At 29.6% G+C, this 21519-nt stretch overlaps 1 protein-coding gene and 2 non-coding genes across 3 annotated transcripts in view; all 3 read left to right on the top strand.

Annotated features, from left to right (window-relative positions):
• The first annotated feature begins 230 nt into the window (after positions 1-230).
• On the top strand, positions 231-303 carry Trnar-ucg. Its single transcript has one exon. It is a non-coding gene; the product is annotated as a tRNA-Arg (tRNA).
• Positions 304-3526: 3223 nt separating this feature from the next.
• Trnar-ucg lies at positions 3527-3599 on the top strand. The gene has a single exon. It is a non-coding gene; the product is annotated as a tRNA-Arg (tRNA).
• Positions 3600-12247: 8648 nt separating this feature from the next.
• The window catches only part of LOC123302747 (protein eva-1), a 294696-nt gene continuing 285424 nt past the window's right edge, over positions 12248-21519 (top strand). Inside the window, exons 1-2 of the mRNA XM_044885820.1 lie at positions 12248-12340; positions 12551-12674. The gene's annotated coding sequence lies outside the window, so the exon portion shown is untranslated. The remainder of the gene's footprint in view (positions 12341-12550; positions 12675-21519) is intronic.

Genomic DNA, 21519 nt, shown 5'->3' with positions numbered 1-21519 from the left:
TTCGCACTTGAAACATAGCTCAGAACACTTTCCATTAAATTACTTTTCAAACAAATCCAAAAATATCAAAATTGGTTCATCCGTTTAGGCTCTGCGATGCCACAGATAGATAGACAGACAGGCATACACACATAGTGGTCAAATTTATAACACCCCTTTTTTTAAATTCGGGGGTTAATAAAAAGGAACTGCATTGAAATTGTTTAGGTAAAACTGTATATTAAACGTGAGACCGTGTGGCCTAATGGATAAGGCGTCGGACTTCGAATCCGAAGATTGCAGGATCGAGTCCTGTCACGGTCGAATTATTTTCGCATCTCTCGAATTCTTTTATATAAAGTCAAATTGTTTCAATTGCGAGAAATATTTTTTTATTTTTATCCAAAACGATTTACGACTTACTTTTTACCCAGAACGGCGTTTTTAAAGAGAGTTTTAAAAATAAAAAAATTGCATAAAAATGAAGTACAGAAATGAAGGTAGGTGTTTTGGTATCAAATAAAAGATGCACGTTTTTGAGCATACCTAAAATATGTCAATAAAAGGCCATAATCTTATATATTTATACGAGCAATTCTTGTATATCTCCAGCTCCAACGATTTTCATGAAAATGCGAATGCTGGGGTTTTTCGGGGCGAAAAAAACGCCGTTATATCCATGTTTTCAAGAAAAACAGGAACTGAAACACTGCAAAATATGACTCTTCATGACATCTATTGGTGTATATCGTAGTTAACGAAATAACATTACCGGGGCATTCAAAATGCACATGTTCATGGTGACATTTTAAACGGTGTTTATATTAGAGATTAAATTTGTGTCTTTTAAACCCAAAAAATACCGAGCAAAAGCTCGGTCATCCAGGTACTTGCCACATTATGTTCAAACTAAATGAAATAAACAATAAAATGTGTGTGTTATTGAAAAGAAACGAATTATTGTCTCGTCTCAAGAGATTCGAGATTCTTAATATTATAAATATTTGATTGGACAACCAGTAGCGTATGAGATATGTAAAGATATCAATCAGTCTGGGGTCATTCGTTACATTTGACACTTATCTCAAAACGTTTGGAAATTTGGCAGGATATATAAAGAGGGCGTATAAATATGCCCTTTTATATCATGTATAAATGAAATATATCAAGGTATACTAAGTTTAGTCCCAAGTTTGTAACGCTTAAAAATATTGATGCTACCGAAAAAATTTTGGAATAGGTGTTCAAAAAATTACCTAATTAGTACATTTTCGGTTGTCTGTCTGTGTGTCTGTCCGTCGGACAGTCTGATAAGTCAATAGTAGTATACGTAAAAAGTGAGGTCGAGTTCGTAAATGATCAACATAGGTCAAGTGGGTCTTAGGATCGAAATTAGAGATAGAAAAAAAGATTAAATGCAACAAATTTATTATGATCAAATAAAAACTACGTCTGACCCTAGTCTTTTATGTAATATTGAATGCTTGCTTTGTTACTTTGGATAGATAGTCTTCAAATATATCAGAGTCTTGTGCTAGGTTTTGGGACACAAAATTGAAGAACTGAAGAAGTAATAATAAAATAAGACTTTTCAACTACAGTTTAGCATTCTTTAGATTGATCACTTCAAGAATTATTAACTACTTTATACGAATCATATCTCTAAGTATCGAGTGTACCATTAAAAACGATCGTTTATTCATTCTTATCTTATACAGGATGTAACAGTAAAACATGTTAGATTTAACATTAGTAAGAATCAGGGACGAACTTAGTTGTTTTCCACCTCTACGCCATGGATGACACTGCCGCTATTTTTGACCTTCGTTAACCTATCAACCCCCCTTCCCCAACAGGAGACTTTTGTCCAAAAATTTGTCTATTTTCACACTTTTCCCTTTTGTAGCATTCGTAAATTTACCCGAGGTCCCACACGAGAGTTCTTTGATCCAGAGAAAAAAATTAAATACATAACTCGTTAATGTTATTCAGGTGAGTGTGTAATTTTTATAAAATTCCAGAACAATCATTTTTTCCCAATTTTTAAAAAATAGACAGAAGAAAAAAGCACAAAAGATCTTAGAAAATTGAACATGTGCATAATCAATCATTCAAACCAGCAAAAAAATCAGCGAAGATACGACAGGAACACAGTTTCAACCGGGTGTCCCACGACATATCTCGCTTTTTTTTTAAATTTTAATTTTTCGAAATTGTGATTATTGGGAGTGTATGGTGCACTTTAACGAATGACGATGTTACCATGGTACTCCAGTATAGATGACGAATGATGATAGAATAAAATATTTACGAGTTGTGAACGAACAAATATACACTGACTGCGTATATTGCAGGAAATCATATTAGGGCTGAGTACAAAAGAATACATTATTTAAAAATTCTTTGAGAGATTGATGTGATGTTTAGTGGAAGGCTTTTAGTTTTTAATATCAATAACTCTTACTGATACTGTCTATATGTCTGCCTGTCAAGGGAGACGATGCAACATGTGATATACTAAGATCAAGATTTAGTAGAGAGAAGCCATGATCGTACTCCTAAACTTAAAAGAGTCAGTGCAACTTATCTTGTACTTTTTAAGGTCGTATATATTAATACTCTAGCAAGTTATTTTCTGTCCTACCTTAATCTGCCTTATTCCTTTACCAAATGACATGATTCATTTCTCATTTTCAAGGTTATTATGTCTAGGTTTGGCGAAAAATATACTCACAGTCTAAAAATGTACAGCTTAGGAAATAACACGTTAGGCGGTTTTATTAATCAAAAGAAAATATTAAGCAGAGCGTGGTTTCGATCCACGGACCTCTGGGCTATGGGCCCAGTACAGTTCACTACGCCACTCTGCTGTTGTGTACATGTTTATCGATTATTTCCATACAAGTTCATCAAAAGCAATTAATCAACTCCAAATACTATTGCACCAACTGCCTTAACATCAATATGTGTATCAATTACATAAAAGATACATATAACTTCTCAATGCTTTAAAATAACAATTATTTTAATTCAAATCAGTTCACTTGTTATTTTTTTGGGATTTTTATGAGGTAATTCAATATTTTGTGAAGAATTCTCATAAATTTTACTATGTTTTTACAACTATAGTGTCTTCATCTCTCTAATTATCGCCTTTTTTTTGTATCGAAATCAAATTTGAATCTATTTTCAGTTGTTTTACGACACGCAACTTCTAAAATACGATGTTTTTGAGAAAATAATTTCACTTTATTTTGCAGCGTGGCCATTAAATTATACTATTTGATTGCCGTTCTCAAATATCAATTCATATTTTTGAAGTTTTGAGGTTTTCTGATGGTAAATATATAAGTGCATAACATAAACTAGGCACATATATGTAGGGTCTTTCAACAAGGCTGATATTTTTTAGAGCTCTAATACCTTTTTAGCCCAATATATTTTCCAGAAATAAAATATGTTGAAAATTAAACCATCGTTAATCTAATCAAAAGAAAATAGGAATGTATCCTGAATCTTACTCTTTTTAATATCACATACTATTACAGACCGTGTGGCCTAATGGATAAGGCGTCGGACTTCGAATCCGAAGATTGCAAGTTCGAGTCCTGTCACGGTCGATTAAATTTTTTTTAAATTCATTAAATCTTTTTGCGTTTGTATTGCACTAGCCTGAATTAAAAAGCCTTAAAATAAATAATATCCGACTCTCTAGTTTCGTGTCATTAAACTTTCCTTGTTATACAGGCAGGTGTATAAGCAGATACACAGTCACAAATCGTGAAGTATCAAATATGAGAAAATTGCCTTTAACACCATTTTACTGATTTTAATTTTGAAAAATCCTGCGTGTATTAAATTTTGAAAAATTAGTGCATAGTAGATTTTTTTCATGTGAAGAAAAAGTAAATGTTTTTTAAATTTATATAATCCCAGTTAAATAATAATTTTAGTGCATTCGTCCTTTTTATTTAAGGAGCTGACATGTATTTTTATGTAAAAATCTTAATAGTCTAAATGTAATTTTAATAAGTTGTTAATAGGGTTTTTGTATGAGTTATTAGATTTTGGGCTGCTGTAAAGGTTTAAAAATAAAATTTTTTGATCGCATGGTTATAGGTTCATTTGGTACTCAATAACTCACACAAAGAAGGTGAGAGAGAAAGAAGGTCTCAGAAAAAATTGAAAGCTTACCCTCGACCCGAAAGAAAAGAACTAATAAACTATAACCGGTTAACATTTTTAAATAAAAACTAGAGTGATGCCCACCCGCTTCGCTGGGCTTAAAAATAAAGATTGATAAAATGCTCTCGCTTATCCTCTTTCTATAACACTCGAAATAATGGTAGGGATTGTTTTACACAGGTAAAATATATGTATGGTTTTCTATTTTTTTAAATGTATAATAGTCGTAATTATTCATTGAGTATATCAGAAAAGATGGCCGTGAAAAATTTTATATTGACTATTTTTACAGAAATCTGTAATTTATGGTAATGTCAAATTAAATAAATTTTTTAATTTTAATTTTAATTTTTATTAATATATCTTTATAAATTATATCTCATGTGTTATTCTGAAGTATGAGCTATATTGCTGTACAGTTTCATTAATAATCGCTAGTTTTGGCGTGAAAGCGTAACAACAGACCAACAAACAAACAAACAAACATGCTTACTTTCACATTTATAGAGATGTATGTCATCTCCTTACTTTTTCAGTTCGGTTGGTATGTTGGTATATGTATTTATGTATGAATGTTATGCATTATTTCTGTTAAAAGCTATTAAAACATCGTACATAAATTTGTGTAATAACTTTTTAAATTCCCCTCGAACTGTTCAGTTGTACGTTCTGTACACATTAAAATATATAAAAAAAGTGGAATCCTCGACATCCAACTACAATGATTGATTTAATAGCGGGACAATAATTGCTCTTTAAATTACAACAAGACAAAAAAAAAATCGGATGGTATGTTATTTAAGAAGGGTAATGAAATGTACTGTGTGGCCGGGAACATGATGCAAAAGATTTATAACAGATGATAAAACATTATTAGTAAATAGTAGGTACGTACCGGAGAATTTTTATGAAGTAACAATAAAACCTCTTTAACCCAATATAACCTAAGCTAAAGCAAGTGAAAACAAACATTTGACTGAGTTAATTGTTGAAATACCATGTATAGACAGTGTTGATTACTCTGTCACATTAAACATACATACATGTCACTCATATACCCAAATAATAAATACTATACAATTTGCGCATAATTTGCGCTCTCACGGGTACACAATGATATTTACGAAAAAATTATTCAAACAAAAGTTGTTTATTTTTTTATAAGAAACATTTTTTATACTTTAACTTTTGTTCTATCTCTAACGGTTTACAAGATGGGTCCTACGAACTCAAGACCCAATTGACCTATGTTGCTCATTTACGAAATTGACCTCACTTTTTACGTCCTAGGCACGCTATAAAAATTTCAGCTTGATATCTCTTTTCGTTTTTGAGTAATCGTGATGACAGACAGACGACAGACAACCGGAAATGGACTAATTAGGTGATTTTTTGAACACCTATACCAAATTTTTGTTCATAGTATTAATATTCTTAATCGTTACAAACTTGGGACTAAACTTAATATACCACGTATATTTCATATACCATGTGTATTTCCGATCTGTGTTTGTATTTTCCGGAGGATCCTGTATTTTAATAGTTATACTGCAAAATGAAGTTTTTTTCTGAAACATAATTTTTGAAGTCGTGTATCGTTAAAACTGAAAATAGATTCAATTTGATAAAAAAAGTCGATAATTAGAAATGAAGACGTTGTAAAAAAACACAAAATGAAATTTATGTGAGTCTCTAACAGAGAGTCTCTAACTCGTGGCTAAAACATAATCTGATTTATAACTTATTCTTGCGAAACATACAAATTTACCTACTGACGACATAAACTCTTGAAAAACGTCCTGTCAACAATCAACACTGTCTATACATGGTATTTCAACAATTAACTCAGTCAATTGTTTGTTTTCACTTGTTTAAACTTTATTTTTATTTTTCAAAAAATAATATTAACAAACAATTTTCCATCGATAAAAAATCACATGCAATTCGTTTAACTATCGGAAAAAAAAATTGCACTTCTAATAATTGATTTTCGAATTATATTAATAGCGTATCATTTTTTTTTTTAATCTCCTAAGGGCATCAAAAATTAAAAAATGTATGTTTTGGAAAACTAATATTAGTAATATTGGATGATATCGATTTTAAGATTTTTACGTAAAAAAATCTATTATTAATTGAAAATGGTTTTACGAGTTACATAATAGGGTATTATCGTTAGTCAAAAATAAATTATGAAATTTGAAAAAAGTTAAAATTTATGTAAAAATATACTTAAATATTCTGATTTCGAGTCATAAAAGCACATTTTTCTTTTAAAATATTAAAATAAAAATCGTAATTTTTAAACTGTATATCAGGTGCCCTAAAACGCGGGCAAGCCCTGCTGTGATGTCAAAAGCGGTATGAATCATAGAACATCAGCTAGTTCCGTGTAGACAGCTGGGTATAATATATACATGGATAATAAGTATTTATATTTATTATAATCAGATGTCTATGAATAGATCTGTCAAACTTATTTGTGTTATTTCGTATAATGATACCCATATTACGTCATCAAATGCCCGCGTTTTTGACAGTTTAAAAAAGGTTTAAAATTTAATTTAAGTTTTTGGCAAGAAAACGTGTGTATTTTTCAGAAATAAATTTTTGGTGGCTTTTTATTAGCAAAATCAACATTTTGATGCACTTTTTCAAAAATAGTAGAATACCCTATTTATCCTGATTGTTTTCAAAACATTTTTTCAATTTTCGAACACATTGTATATATATGTATTTATATGAAAAATGTAAATATATGTTTCGTCCTCACTTTAAAATGAGTTCGATGTTTTCGATGTTTTCGATATGGTAATAAATATATCGAATAATTATTATATCGATACGCATTTTTATCATAACCGAAATATTTCTATGGATTACATAAATGGATCTATTCATGTGTGTGGTCTTCCCTCAAATTTTTTTTAAATATATTTAATTGTTTTTATACTAGGTATATCTAAAGTATATTTCCAAGTATATTAAATTTAGTTCTAAGTTTATAAAGCTTAGAAATGCCGTCCGTCTGTCTAGAAATGTGAAATGAGACATCGACGAAAAATGTAAGTTTCAGTTCGTAAATGAGCAAAATACGTTAATCAGGATATGAATCAGTAGGAATTATCTCGTTGATCGTAAAAGGTAAGACCAAAGCTTAAACACAAACAAATGAAAGCAAGCAATTGACTGAGTCAATTGTTAAAATATGTATCATGTATAGATATTCCATATAATATATCTGTACAAATGTTCTTTCTTGAAATATATTTTCTTGAAATTACTTTGGAAACTAGAGCAAAAGGTGGGCAGAAAGCCGCCATAAAGTTGTTTGTTTTTGAAACTTTTCTAATTCATTAAAAATAATGCCAGCACATTCAACATTGTTTACATAGAGTATTTCAACATTTAACTCAGTTAATTGTTTTTTTTTTCACTTTTAAAATTTATTATTACAAAATTGGTAAATAATTTATTTTTTAAACATTCATATTCGTAACTAATCACTCGTTTTTAATCGAATAACGTTTCTAGGAAATTTTTATTCCATAAAAACAAATATTTTTGCAATTTGTTTTCCTAGCCTGAAAACGATGGATATTTTCGATATCTACTAGATTTAAAAAAAACAACTGACTGAGTTAATTGTTGAAATACCTTGTATAGACAGTGTTGATTACAAGATCACGTAACACATACATACATGATGCGCCTAATTTGCTCCTTCGCGGGTAAACAGTGATTTTTTTCGAAAAAATGTTTGAAACAAAAGCTGTTTATTTTTGACTAAGATTTACAAGAGGGATCCTACGGACCCAAGACCCAATTAACCTATGATGCTCACTTACGAACTCGACCTCACTTTTTTCGCCCTAAGCATGCTATAAAAATTTTAGCTTGATATCTTTCTTAATTTTTGAGTTATCGTGTACACAGACGGGCAGACTGACAGATAAAAACCGGAAATGGATTAATTAGGTTATTTTATGAACACCTGTACCAAAATTTTGCTCGAAGCATCAATATTTTTAATCGTTACAAACTTGGGACAATACTTAGTATACCCTGATATATTTCATATATACAACGTATAATAAAACATGTACCAAGTCAAAATTAAGCGATAATTTCATGAACTAAAAATAGGTTTTATAGTCTTTTGCTCCGAGGTTTAGAAAAAGTTTGACGTATGTAAGAACTTTGCAGGACTCCCCGCCTTTTTATCCAGGCTTTAACTTAAAAAAAAAAAATAATGGAGTTTAAGCTTCGTTTCTCTGACATATATGCCTTATAACAGAGGCCACCTACATCATTATTTGTTAATCTTTATTTATTTAACTACATATATATTTACAATTACATATTGACGTGGGAGTTACTTCGTTCTTATCCAAGCGACGACTATGTGATCAATTTTGCACCAATTAATTATAATTGTCCACACTGCCGCTGCCTGGATTCGAACCCGCAACCTCCCAGTCAGTAGCCAAACGGTTAAAGACTACCGCTTTAGACCGCTCGACCACTGAGCCGGTTTGAGCTTTAAGTTAAGACTTCCAAATTGATATAAAACCTCTCAATTATTTATAAACAATTTAAACTGAATCCTGAAAAATGTTTTTTAAACGGATTTGAAAAAAAAACCATAAAATTTGATATTTATAAATATTGAATGCCTGAGGTATTTAATTATTGAGGTATCTACGTTTATTGACTGGACAGTTATACAAAATATGTATAACAGGGCTTGGATATTTATGACATACAAAAGCACGAAAAATTATAACAAAGGAAATTAAATTGAGTAAAATTTAATTTTACAACTCAAATACATGAAATGTTAATTAAAATATAAAATTATTTTAGTTTTAACACGAAACATAAAAATCGGTTCCTAAATTATGCATTCATTTCAATAAAACTATCATTTGTTGGTTGCCCTGGCAATTTTTAATGGCAATTAAAACTACTACGTCATCAATTTGCTATATTATCAAAGAATCTCTTTTTGACTTTTTCAGTTAGCGATTCTTAGTATATCATTGTAACTAACTTTATCGCTATGGTATGTTCTAAAAAAAATGTGCATTAAAATCAGAAACCATAAAGAAAGGTTGCTTGTGGTTCGGAAATTTCAGCTGGCCTTTTAATTTTAATAGATATATCTACAAAGACTAGTATTTCACGAGGTTCGTGAAACACTAGTTTCTCTGTCGAGGCTTAAAATTTTTGCCCTTCACGTAGCCTCACAATATAATTTCGGATCCATTTTTCTGTATACAAGTTGTAAGCAGTTGTAAGTAAATCATCATTTTTGAGTATGATAATAAATCAAGTAATCTGCTTCGTTCTATTAAAATGTAAGCAACATTAATAGCATTTGGCATGGCGTGACGAATGGATAATTGTACTGAATTTATTTTATAAAAATAATAATAATCTTTGTTTTTTATAAAAAATAATTTTGTCTTTTATCATCTACATATCATGATAATAATAATTAGAAATTTTTATCCAACCGATTTATACTTAGCGTACAAAAGCCTATTAGCCAAGCATTCTTGGCACATACTGTTGAAATATATATTGCAATTTGTAATGAATATAGGGAGAGTGAAAGATTGTTATCTTTGAAATGATGTTCACACAAGACGTCAGACGACATGCTTATATTCCCTTACATAAAAGGGCCTATTTGTTGTATACATATATAATTTTAGTTTTCAAATATTGTACAGTCCGTGTCTTTAATCTTCTTTGATTAATAATTATATTCATAAACAAACTTATAACATCCATTTCCGAAAACACACCATTCTATTTAGTTGTGGACGAAGAAACGAAGCACATAAAATGTCAGTAAGTCGGATTTGAATGCGGTTTTTGGCATTCGATTCGTTAGAGCGTCAGGAAATTCTGGGACCTAGTCTGATTTATAAGAAATTACAAATATGCAATTTGCATGAATAATATGCAATTGTTTTTGGGGTCGCTGAACATGAATATCGTGACGGAATTGATTCAGAGGTCTCCTCCTGGATTTTTCGAAAAATTAGTCATAAAATCAGCCCAAACTTGTTACTAGGGGGTTTTTGTAATCGCCGAACATGAAGATCGTAACAGAATTGGTTTCAGAGTTAACTGGTACAACGGTTCGCCTGCTGAAGGTACTTCTGAGACCAATTCCATCAAGATATTCGGGTTCAGCGATACCAAAAACCCCCAGTAACTTGGGCTGATTATATGACGAATTTCTCGAAAACTTAAGGAGATGAGAGGAAAACCGTTGCACCAAGTACCTCTGAGGCCAATTCTATCACGATATTCGTGTTCAGCGACCACAAAAACCTCCGTGTAACAAGTTTGAAATCATTTTCATCACTATTAACCAAATTGTGAATTTAATATTAACGACCAATTTAAAATGCAATTATAAAATGCATATTAATTATGCTAATTGCATTCTTTTAATTTCTTATAAATCAGACTAGGTCACAAAATTTCCTAACGCTCTAACGAATCGAATGCCGAAAACCGCATTCAAATCCGACTTACTGCTCAAATTATTCGAACTTTATTCCTTCCTTCCTGCGTCTATTATTCATTCAAATTTATACATAAGTTACAAAAACGGTTTCTTCATTAGAGATAACATGAATTGCATGCCAGTTTTCATTTTCGAATTAAGGTAGTATTGCCATAATCGTACTGCTTAAAGACGCTCCTCTGAAAAGACCGAAAAAAATTCGTTTTCTTGGGAAATTTTTAAATCGTCTAGGTATATGCATTCTCATAAATATGGAAAACTACATTAGTATGGCAAATATGGAAAATAATTTCCTATGAAGAAAATGATAACAAGCTGCACTCGTTTTTCCGAAAAATACATTTAAGGTGATTGTAAACCTACAGTATTGTAAATAAGTTTTGGTTTATTGCACGGAACACACATATAAACCAAATACATGTTTTTTAGTCAAGCAAGGAGTTATTTTTTGCTTTACAATATCATGAAACTACAAAAATATATAATATATTTTGTGCAAGTGATGCTTATAAATTTGATAATATAGATATCACTCTTCAACCATTAATAAACTAACTGTAGTCGTCTCTATTCATCAAATGATGGTTCTTCGATGAAATCATAATTAAATTAAAATTTTGTTTTGATATCATCGACAACCTTATATTTTTATGGTATTATTATAAATTACAAGATTGTCTAAGTATTTTAGATAGTTTTTTATCACACTCTCTAGATTTTTTGATATAGAAAATTGAAAAGGATAACGTACATGATTCATCATTTTTTCAACCAACTTTGAACGATAAAATAAAAATTAAAAAGCTCGATGATCTAGGAATTTTTTCTGATTTTTGTAAATTTTTTTAATCAAGAAATGTATTTATAAAATTTTATTGAAATCCCTAGTATTATTCAATCCTTGCATACCTTCTTTAGAGGATTCTTCAAGATATTATAAAGTTTCACGCCAATCAAAAATTTGTACATAATAGCCTTAATCGTTAAATTAATCTCAATTTTTTGTCTAGATTAACGATTACGCTCTTGGCTTAAAAAATTGGCTTGTATGTTCCTTGTTTTAAAAGTAATACAATTTAATTTCCTAATTCCAACACGTTTATTGTTATTTGTCTGCATTATATAAGAAACGATTAAATAATTTCTGCAAACAATGAAAATGCAGAAAAATTTTATTTAACGACAAAGAAAAAAAAGGTATTAAAAGATAAAAAGAATGAGATAGAACAATTAAAAAAGGAATTAGTAGAATAAAAATAGATTTAAGAGGGAAAAAACCTGTTTATCTAGTGAAAAAAAAAATTCGTTCAAATGCAAATATGATATATTATTTATACATTTTAAAAATACATATATAACGCGCATTCGTACAAAACCGACGACGTTGAGCGTTGCGCGTCGCCCGTTAAGTGTGTCGACCGTCAACGACCATACAATGTGTATATGTGTATATACGATAGGGGCGCCATCTAATGAAGCGCCGTTATATTTCTATCGGGCACAATATTTTGAAAACGTTTGTTTTAGTTGTACGAACGACGCAGTGATGTTCACATACCATTCAAACGTCTAGAGTTCATTATCACTTAGCGCACAGCATCCAAACATACGTGTTACGATATCTTAAAGGTATAACGAACGTGTAGTAAATTATGACGGCTTTCGAATATGATTTTGAGTACGGTTTCAAATTTAAAATCAAAACTCAATTATTTGAGTAGTGGAACTGTTTTTTGAAGTGTTTTTTTGTGAATTTTTTTGATTTCTTTATTTTTTGTTTTTTTGGTTTTTGAAGTGTGCAATTTTGAAACTTTACAAAATTTTTGTTTTTTGTTGTAGTTGGTTGATTGTTTTGAAATAAACAAATTTCATGTGTGTTGTTTTTGTGACTAAATAAACGGGCAAAACTTATTTTGCTGATCCTTTTTTTGGCGTCTTTTTCAAAATATACAGATAATTAAACGTGAGTAATTTTTTACTAAGTGTGTTTTTTTAAGTAGTTTCAAAAAAGTTGCAAAGTTGTATGTGTTTAATTTCAATGATTCTGGTTTTATTTGAAAGGTATATAACACCATTAAGTATTCTGGATGACTAAAAACTAGAAAAAAATTTTTTGTTGTAATACCGAAACCTATAATTTCTTTTAGAACAGTTAATTAACTTTCCAAGTAAAATTTTACACTAATCAATTTTAAAATTGAAATTGGCATTAATTTCAAAAGGTCGTTGGTCAGTAAGGAAACTATTGACAACACTATAACAATTTTGTGATCATTTTTAAGCTCAATATTTTAATTATTAATTAAGTTTGAATGATTCCAAATACTCGTAAAAAAATTTTGGTATGAGTATTCAGAAAATTTCCTGATTAGCCAAAAATAAATACAGATTTTTCAAAATTAAATATAAAATAATCATTTTTTAGGTAGGTAATTTTTAATATGTTGTTAGTCAATGGTAAATGCATAAACATTTTTTTTGCTAGCCTTACCTATCTGTTGTTCAATTTTCGCAGAAATAACAAAGTATTCTGGCGTGTAATTAGTGGCGGATGAAAGGAAAAAAGGCCCAGTGAGCAAAATCTGTAAATAGGATCGTTTATTTTAGCGGACAAAAGAGCAACTGCTTTTTTGCCACCCGTTAAATCGATCATTGCGAGTTAATAAGACATAATTTTGTGATTAAAACTTGATTTCTTCTTAATTCACTTTGGCGGCATGATTTTTGAACATGATTGAAAGATTTGAGCTTGTTCATGCTTACTGAATAACGATAATATCCATTTGTTTGTCCGGTGATTTTGAAACACATTGCACATATTGTTAATGATTCCATATATGGTCTAGTTTTTTGTATTTTCAAAATATAATATACCAAAGTTTCGAACTATCTTTATCAGTATATACTTAAAACTACATGTCAGAATACTTTGCATTTAATTTTTAATAAATAGAACTACTCAATTATAAAATTAATTAAAATAAGGCTTTTAAAATAATTATTTTTCCTACCATTTGACTAAAACAATGTATTCACTATATCTTAAGGTAGTACTATCGATTTTTTTATTGTTTTATTTTTTTTTTGGGCTACCAAGAGCAATGTGTTGATCAAATCTACATTTTTAATTTATTTAATGTTTAAGGTAGTACTTTCGGTAATAGACTGCATTCAGAATTTAATGAAAATTGGCATAGTTGTCCATTATTATATCATAATTAACCAGTTTAATTTTTAGGGGCCTTCAGAGAACTGAAAATCTGAACGTCCAGTTTTGTGAAATAAAATAAAATTTGTGATTTCCCATAAGGATCAATGTTAAAATATCATTTTTTCAGTTCTCTGAAGGCCCCTAAAAATTGAACTGGTTAATTATGATATAATAATGGACAACTATGCCAAGTTTCATTAAATTTTGAATGCAAAGTCTATTACCGATAGTAGGTACTACCTTAAACATTAGATAAATTAAAAGTGTAGATTTGATCAACTCATTGCTCTTGGTAGCCCAAAAAAATAAAACAAAAAAAAAGTCGATCGATCTACTGAAAAAAATTTTTTCATCGGAATTATCTTTTTGGATGTAAGAAATGAAATGACCTATGAAAAGTCCATTGCAAAATTAAGTTATCTCGTAAACTGTTAAGTTTATTTCAGTTTCAGATATTATAAAATTTGTTTGTGAGTTAATTTTACATAAAAAAGGTTAAATATCCGTAGAAGCAATTGTTAGGCCTAAGATATTTGGCTGAAAAAAAGATTTAAAAAAAATATTTATGATATTTAAACAAATTGAAAAAATTATTTTTATTTATTTTTAATATTTTCAATTTATAAAATATTCTTCATATTTTTCGTATTTCGAAAATTATTGCTTCTACGGAAATTTTGTACCGAACTTTTTATACCATGTATATAAAATATACCAAGGTATACTAAATTTAGTCCCAAGTTTGTAACGCTTAAAAATATTAATACATACTATGAACAAAATTTTGGTATAGGTGTTCATAAAATCACCTAATTAGTCCATTTACGGTTGTCTGTCTGTCTGTCGTCTCACGTCTGTCTATCCGCCTGTCATTACTATTACTCAAAAACGAAGAGATATTTAGCTGAAATTTTTATTAGTTCGTAAATGAGCAACATAGGTCAATTGGGTCTTGGGTCCGTAGTACCCATCTTGTAAACCGTTAGAGATTTTAATGTAAAAGTTTAAATGTAAAATGTAAATGTAAAAAATGTTTTTTATAAAAAAATAAACAACTTTTGTTTGAAATATTTTTTCGTAAACATCACTCTTTACCCATGAGAGCGCAAATTATGCGCAAATTGTATAGTATTATATGGGTATATCAGTTATATATTGTGTGACATGTATGTATGTGTAACGTGATACAGTAATCAACACTGTCTAGACATGGTATTTCAACAATTAACTCAGTCAATTGTTTGTTTTCACTTGTTTTATGTAAAGTTAACTTATAAACAAATTTCATAACTAAATTTGCCATAAGCTTAATAGGTTACGAGGTATTTGAAAAAAAAAACCCATTTTCGCGATCTTTGACCTTGTTTATATCTTTTTTGCGCACATGACTTTGTAATGAACTTTTCATAGGTCATTTCTTGCATCTGAATAAAGATAATTCCGGTGAAACAACTTGGATTTTTTAATCAGAAAACCTTTTTTCTTGGACTATTTGGGGTAATAAACATATATAAAAAGTAGATTTGTTAATTTCAGTTTAAAATACTGCATAATTCAGGATATGCAGTTGATACAAACAATTATACCCGTCAGTTGTTACATATCATGTGTTTTTTTTTTTTGTAGAATTCTTTTTCCGTAATAGTTTTTCATATGAAAATATACGATTCCTTGTAACACCTATGTTTAAATCCAGAATCATTACTCATCAAGTGTGAATGTCGGTATCGTTACAACGGTATTCGTATGTGTTCTGTGTGCGAGGTTTTTTTTTTATCATTTTCATTTTATTTTTGGGAGGAATGTAATTAATTTTCTTTTAAATGTTTGTGAAAAATGACATTAGTTTTCCCTCAAATTATCTTTTGTAACTGTTGACATACACTCACATTATACAGGAAGTTTCAAAAGCAAACGAGTGGCTATTTGGTGTTTGTTAGTTGTTTTTCTTGTGAAAATTGTGCTTAAGAATGTGTCTTCGAAAATGAATTCTCTTGAAAAAGTGATTATAATTATATCGTCCTTAAAAAGGGAAAAATCGTACTTAATTAAAAAAGGCCAATCTTAGATGAACGGAGGAACGTACTTGTGGTCTGAGTACAATCGTGGACATTGCAAAGATTATATCACTTTCAAGGGCCTCTGTTAGCAAAGTTGTTGCAGCTATTACAGGACACTGGTTGGGAGGCAGGCATGCTGAACGTCTGGGCCTGGCAGTGTTTCACGACTACTGCAGGAGCTGTCACAGTGGTTAGGAGGAGGAGACAATATCTCATCTTGTTTATCACTTCCCAGCTCTTGAGGAGATGGACTTACTTGAGCCAGCCTCTCTTCGACGACGTCTCCTGCTGTTCTTAAACAGCTCCAAATGGTTCATGTAGTAGTGGCCAGGGATGAGCCAATCCTTTTCGGTACCACAACGGACCCCGTAGACTAAGTGTGTTCCACCCCAGGAGAGCCACTCTAACCTATATCGTCCTTTTAAAGTTGATAGTTCAGGTTCATGTTGGTTACCGTTCTTGTAATTATTATCAACGAATTCGGATGTTTTTTTTTAGTTTTCGATTCCAGATCATGTGCAACAGATATCGAAAAAAATTTAACCTTTCTTTTCGATTTTCCAACAGAAAAACATTTCCACCCACTTATTTTTTGTGGACTATCAAAGGGCAATATCTTAATCAAACAAATTTTTTGATAAAGTTTTCGGCAAAGCATCTATTCTCAGACATATTCTCAAGGATGTATGAGCATGACAACAATGTTTGATTTAAAGGCTCAAAATTTTTTTATAGGAAGACTTTTAGTCAAAGAATATGTGGTTTAATTATTTTAGCTTAGGTATCCATTCAAATTTTTAAGAAAAAAGTAATTGAAAATTAATATAAAATGCATTGCTTCGTTCTTATGGAGGAATCTCAAAAAACGACATATTTTGAAAGTTTTTAATAATTTTCATTTGAAATGAAAGAAAACAAATTAAAAACAACTTTTTAATAAGAAAGTAAACATATTAGCAATGACATAGAAAATAAAAAAAACCAAGTGTTTCCATCTGTATAAGGTATGTAAGAGCAGGGTAGATTTAGGGTTAAAATTATTTTTATCTTATTTTCAACTTTGATGATGAATTTTGTTATAACTTCATGAATGTAGACGAAAAATAAGAATAAAATTTTCGATAACTGCCTTGGTTTACCAAATATCGAAAGCTGAAAAATTTAAACAAAATTTCCAATTTTCGATATTTTGAAAATTACGCCACATATCGAAAAATTTCATTCTTACTTTTCGTCTTATATCGTCAAGTTATATAATTTATCATCAAAATTGAAAATATATATTTTTTAAATATGTGCCCCCACTACCGTGCTCATACATTTTTCATAAATGTACACGAAAACTATGAATAAAAATTTTAATTAAGTGTGAATTAATGCCGTTAATTTTGCGACACCCGATAAATATAATATTATAATAATATGTCTCTTGCGAATTGAAAATGTCAGTTAGGAAAAAAAGGATTTCCGCTTTCATTTTTATTTCATTTTCGTCCAGGTACAAAGTTGTTTTTTATTTTCGTGTGTGTTATATGAATTTTCTCATTTTGAAATAATGCAATTATTTTAATGTTCGGTATTCTTTTTTTTTTATTTTCATGTGGGATTACACACAAAAATTGTTCACGGTTAAACTTTAACTAAAAACTTTTTATAATTTGATTCAAATTATGATGCGATGTGTTTTTTGTTTCGTTCGCATATAACACAAAGGAAAACTTACCGTCACAGTTAAATTGAAGTTAAATTTTACGGTTTTTGATGGATAATAATCAAGGTAATACTTATTTGAGAGTAATTTTAATAAAAAAAGAAATGGGACAAAGTTTTTTTTGTTACTACTTACATCTTCATTTAGTTGTTATACGCCAGTCAAATTCGCGATTTAGTTGTTATACGCCAGTCAAATGTGTCAAACAAAAGTTGTTAATTTTTTTTATAATGCATAACATTTTTTGTGTTTAAACTTTTGTTCTACCTTTTACGATTAACGAGATAATTCCTACGGATTCATAACCTAATTAACTTATTTTGCTCATTTATGAATTCGCCAGTCAAATTTTCATTAAAATCGCAAAACTCGATAAAAAGCTGCTTTTTTGGTATGTTATTTGGATCCCTTAGGGGAGTCTGAAAGCGTCTGCAAGCAAAAAAAGTTTTGCTTAAAATTTTCGGACTTTTTTCAGTTTTTTTTTTACGTATTACGCAAGTAGCAAACATTTTTTTGGCTTGCAAAACGTAGTTTGGCACTCCCCTCAACTCAAATATTTCAATTTCAATTAAAATATTCCCAAAAATTTGTCCCAAAAAATGATAGCTCTATCCTTTTCATCTCATCTGATGACCTTGACCATCACTTTGATATTGATTTAAGAAGGAGTGCTATAAGTTTAAAGTGTTTATCTGTGCGTCTGTGTGTTTCTCAGTGACATCGTAGCCCCTTAAACGGTCGAACCGACTTAATTGAGAACATTTTATAGCTAAGTTTCAAAATTGGGTTTACAAAAAATAAATAGCATTTGTGAGGGGTTTTTTAAATTTTGTAAACTTCACTTGTATCAGATCTTTATCCATTTAAAAATCATCAAGACATGTGACGCAAAGGGAAAGAACTTAATAACATTATTTACATAAAAATAAAATTATTTACATTTTATTATACATCAAAATTTTCACAGTTACAGTTTTAAGACAACAGTTTTAATTATAAATTTTATAGACAATTAAATCAGACTTTTCAACATTTGGTTTCTCGTGTGGTTTCTAACAACCCATGGGAAATTTTGTCAGAAAAAACACTTTCTTATTATAACATAGATATAACTTTAAAAGTATCTATTGTTGAGAAAATAACTTTTCTAGAATAGAAATATGATGCAGTTTGCACTTATTATATATTAAAGTTATTTACAGAAAAACCTCAATAATTCGGATTCGATTCTAAGCGTCGTAAAAATCAGTAATTTTTACAATATTGGCAGTTCACAATATGGCGTCTGATGGTCGCCCTGTTGAATTTTCATTACTACCATATCTTCAGCTACACTTGCAGAATCATCAAAATCGGTTCAAGTGTTTGGTCTCTAGTGTGTCACATAGAAACACACTTACATTTTCACAATATGTCGTATGTTGGCCGCCATATTGAATTTTCATTACTGCCATATCTTTTCAGTAGCACTTGCAAGGTTAAGACAAATCAATTGACGTAAGAATCATCAAAAACGACTGACGCGTTTGGGCTCTACTGTGCCACAGAGAAACAGACATAGGCTGATATACATATTACCACTTCTTTGCGTTGCTCAGTCGGGAAAAAGTAGCAAGTAAAAATTTTGTGGATTCAAGAAGATTTTTTAACAATCGCTTATACTTACTTTCTAAGTATTGAGATCTTTACCTCTTAAAATATTTACTTGTTATAATAGAAATTCAGAATCAAGTAAAACTTTTTTACTGTGTGATAAAAGTGTACATTATGGGACATCAGAATAGTACAGTCTAAGAGAAAAACTCAATTTTGCATCATAAATTAAGGTGATTGTAAATCTACAGTATTGTAAAAAAAGTTTTGGTTTATTGCACGGTACATACATATAAACCAAATACATGCTTTGTAGTCAAGTACTGAGTTATTTGTAGCTTTACAATACATATAAATTTGATAATATAGATATCTCTCTTCAATCATCAATACTCTAACTATAGTCGTCTCTGTTCATAAAAAAATTGGATCTTCGATGAACTCATTATGAAATTAAAATTTTGTTTTAATATCATCGACAACTTTGTATTTTGATGGTATTTTTATAAACTACAAGATTGTCTAAATATTTTAGATAGTTTTTTATCACACTCTCTAGATTTTTTGATATAGAAATATCCAATTGAAAAGGATCACTATATGATTCATAATTTTTTCAGCCAACTTTGAACGATAAAAAAATTAGTAAAAAGTCCGATGACCCAAGAATTTTTTTGTGATTTTTGTAAACTTTGTTAATCAAAAAATGTATTTATAAAGTTTTATTGATCTCCCTAGTATTATTCAATTCTTGCAATCTCCTTAAATAACTGGACCTAATTTTTAGTATGTAATCCCGAAATTTCAATTCAGTGATGCAAAAAAAAAAACGTAAAAATATTCAAAATGATCAAAAAAATTTTGAATTGTACACATGTTTTACTAGGTTGACCTTTCGAAGCTTCGACGAAAAAGACTTTTTGAAGAATTTTTGTTCGTGATTATGTAATTCTTTTCTCTTGGAAGGGAAGTAATATTTCTAAATTTTAATGCGTTATTTATTACGAGAAAAAAGAAAATACCTTCAGTTTTTCTATCATATCAAATTTCAATGTTCTTTATATTTAATTTTTCTTTTTTTTCGTAGAATTTTCAAATTTTTAAAAATAAGTTTCTTCATATTACTTACCCCTCTTTAAGATAAAAAAAAAAAAATAATAATAATATAAAAAAAAAATGACAAACATATAACGGTTTAATAAAATAAAAAAAATAAAAATTGAAAATTTGTGTATAATTAAATTTGTAAAATTTTTTTCTAAAATGAAAATTAAATATGGCATATTTATTAAAATGTTGAGTTTCCTTTAAAGCATATAGGATGGCCCTCAAATTAATGAAAATTTTGATAAAAAATTCTGTATTTTATTTACTACTAGCTTGATACCCGCCCACTTCATTGGGCTCAAAAGTCACAACCACCGTTTTTTAACCTCCACCTCTCTTGATCTCACTAATTCCCTTTCCATATCACTCGAAGGAATTGTTTTACACAGCTAAAATATACGTACAGTTTTCAAATTTTTTAAAGTGTAAAATAGTCATAATTTATTGAGTATATCAGAAAAGATGGCCATTAATTCAGCCACTGAAATTGAGGAGTTGATAAAGGAAATTATCAGCGGAAAGGTGATAAAACACATATATGGTATCACAAAGGTTTTCTATAGTCTAAGTGTGTCCTTCGTGGACAGCCAATATAACCTAACCTAACCTAATATATCAGGATGGCAATTATTGTTAAACTTTCACTGACAGGCTAAAAAAAATCGTCAGTTGAAGGCCTATGTTATTTGGGTTAAATGTAGTCAGTCACATATGGAATCACCGTTATTTCAATTTAAAATGGTTAATAATTTGTTAAAAAGTGTAAGACTTTTGTTAAGACGCACCCTGTAATTCTTAACACAAATACATAGCGGTGTAAATGTTTTATGGGAGCTAGTTTACATGAAAGTTATACGAACGATAAAGTTATTTGAAAATTTGATATTATGTTCATTACTTCTTGATGTCAGATTTGATTTTCACAAAAATTAACTTTTTTTATATTTAATTAGACACTTTCATGTAGTCACTGAAAATGTGTGTGAAGATATTTAAGTATAAAAATTAAGATGATTATTTCAGTAAATTGTATCATGAATATTTTAAGGTGATTGTTTCACTACAGTATTGTAAAAAAGTTTTGGTTTATTGCACGGTACATACATATTAATCAAATACATGCTTT

The sequence above is a fragment of the Chrysoperla carnea genome, chromosome X (genome assembly GCF_905475395.1).
Source record: "Chrysoperla carnea chromosome X, inChrCarn1.1, whole genome shotgun sequence".
Taxonomy (NCBI): Eukaryota; Metazoa; Arthropoda; class Insecta; order Neuroptera; family Chrysopidae; genus Chrysoperla; species Chrysoperla carnea.
This window is presented reverse-complemented; position numbering and strand designations above follow the sequence as displayed.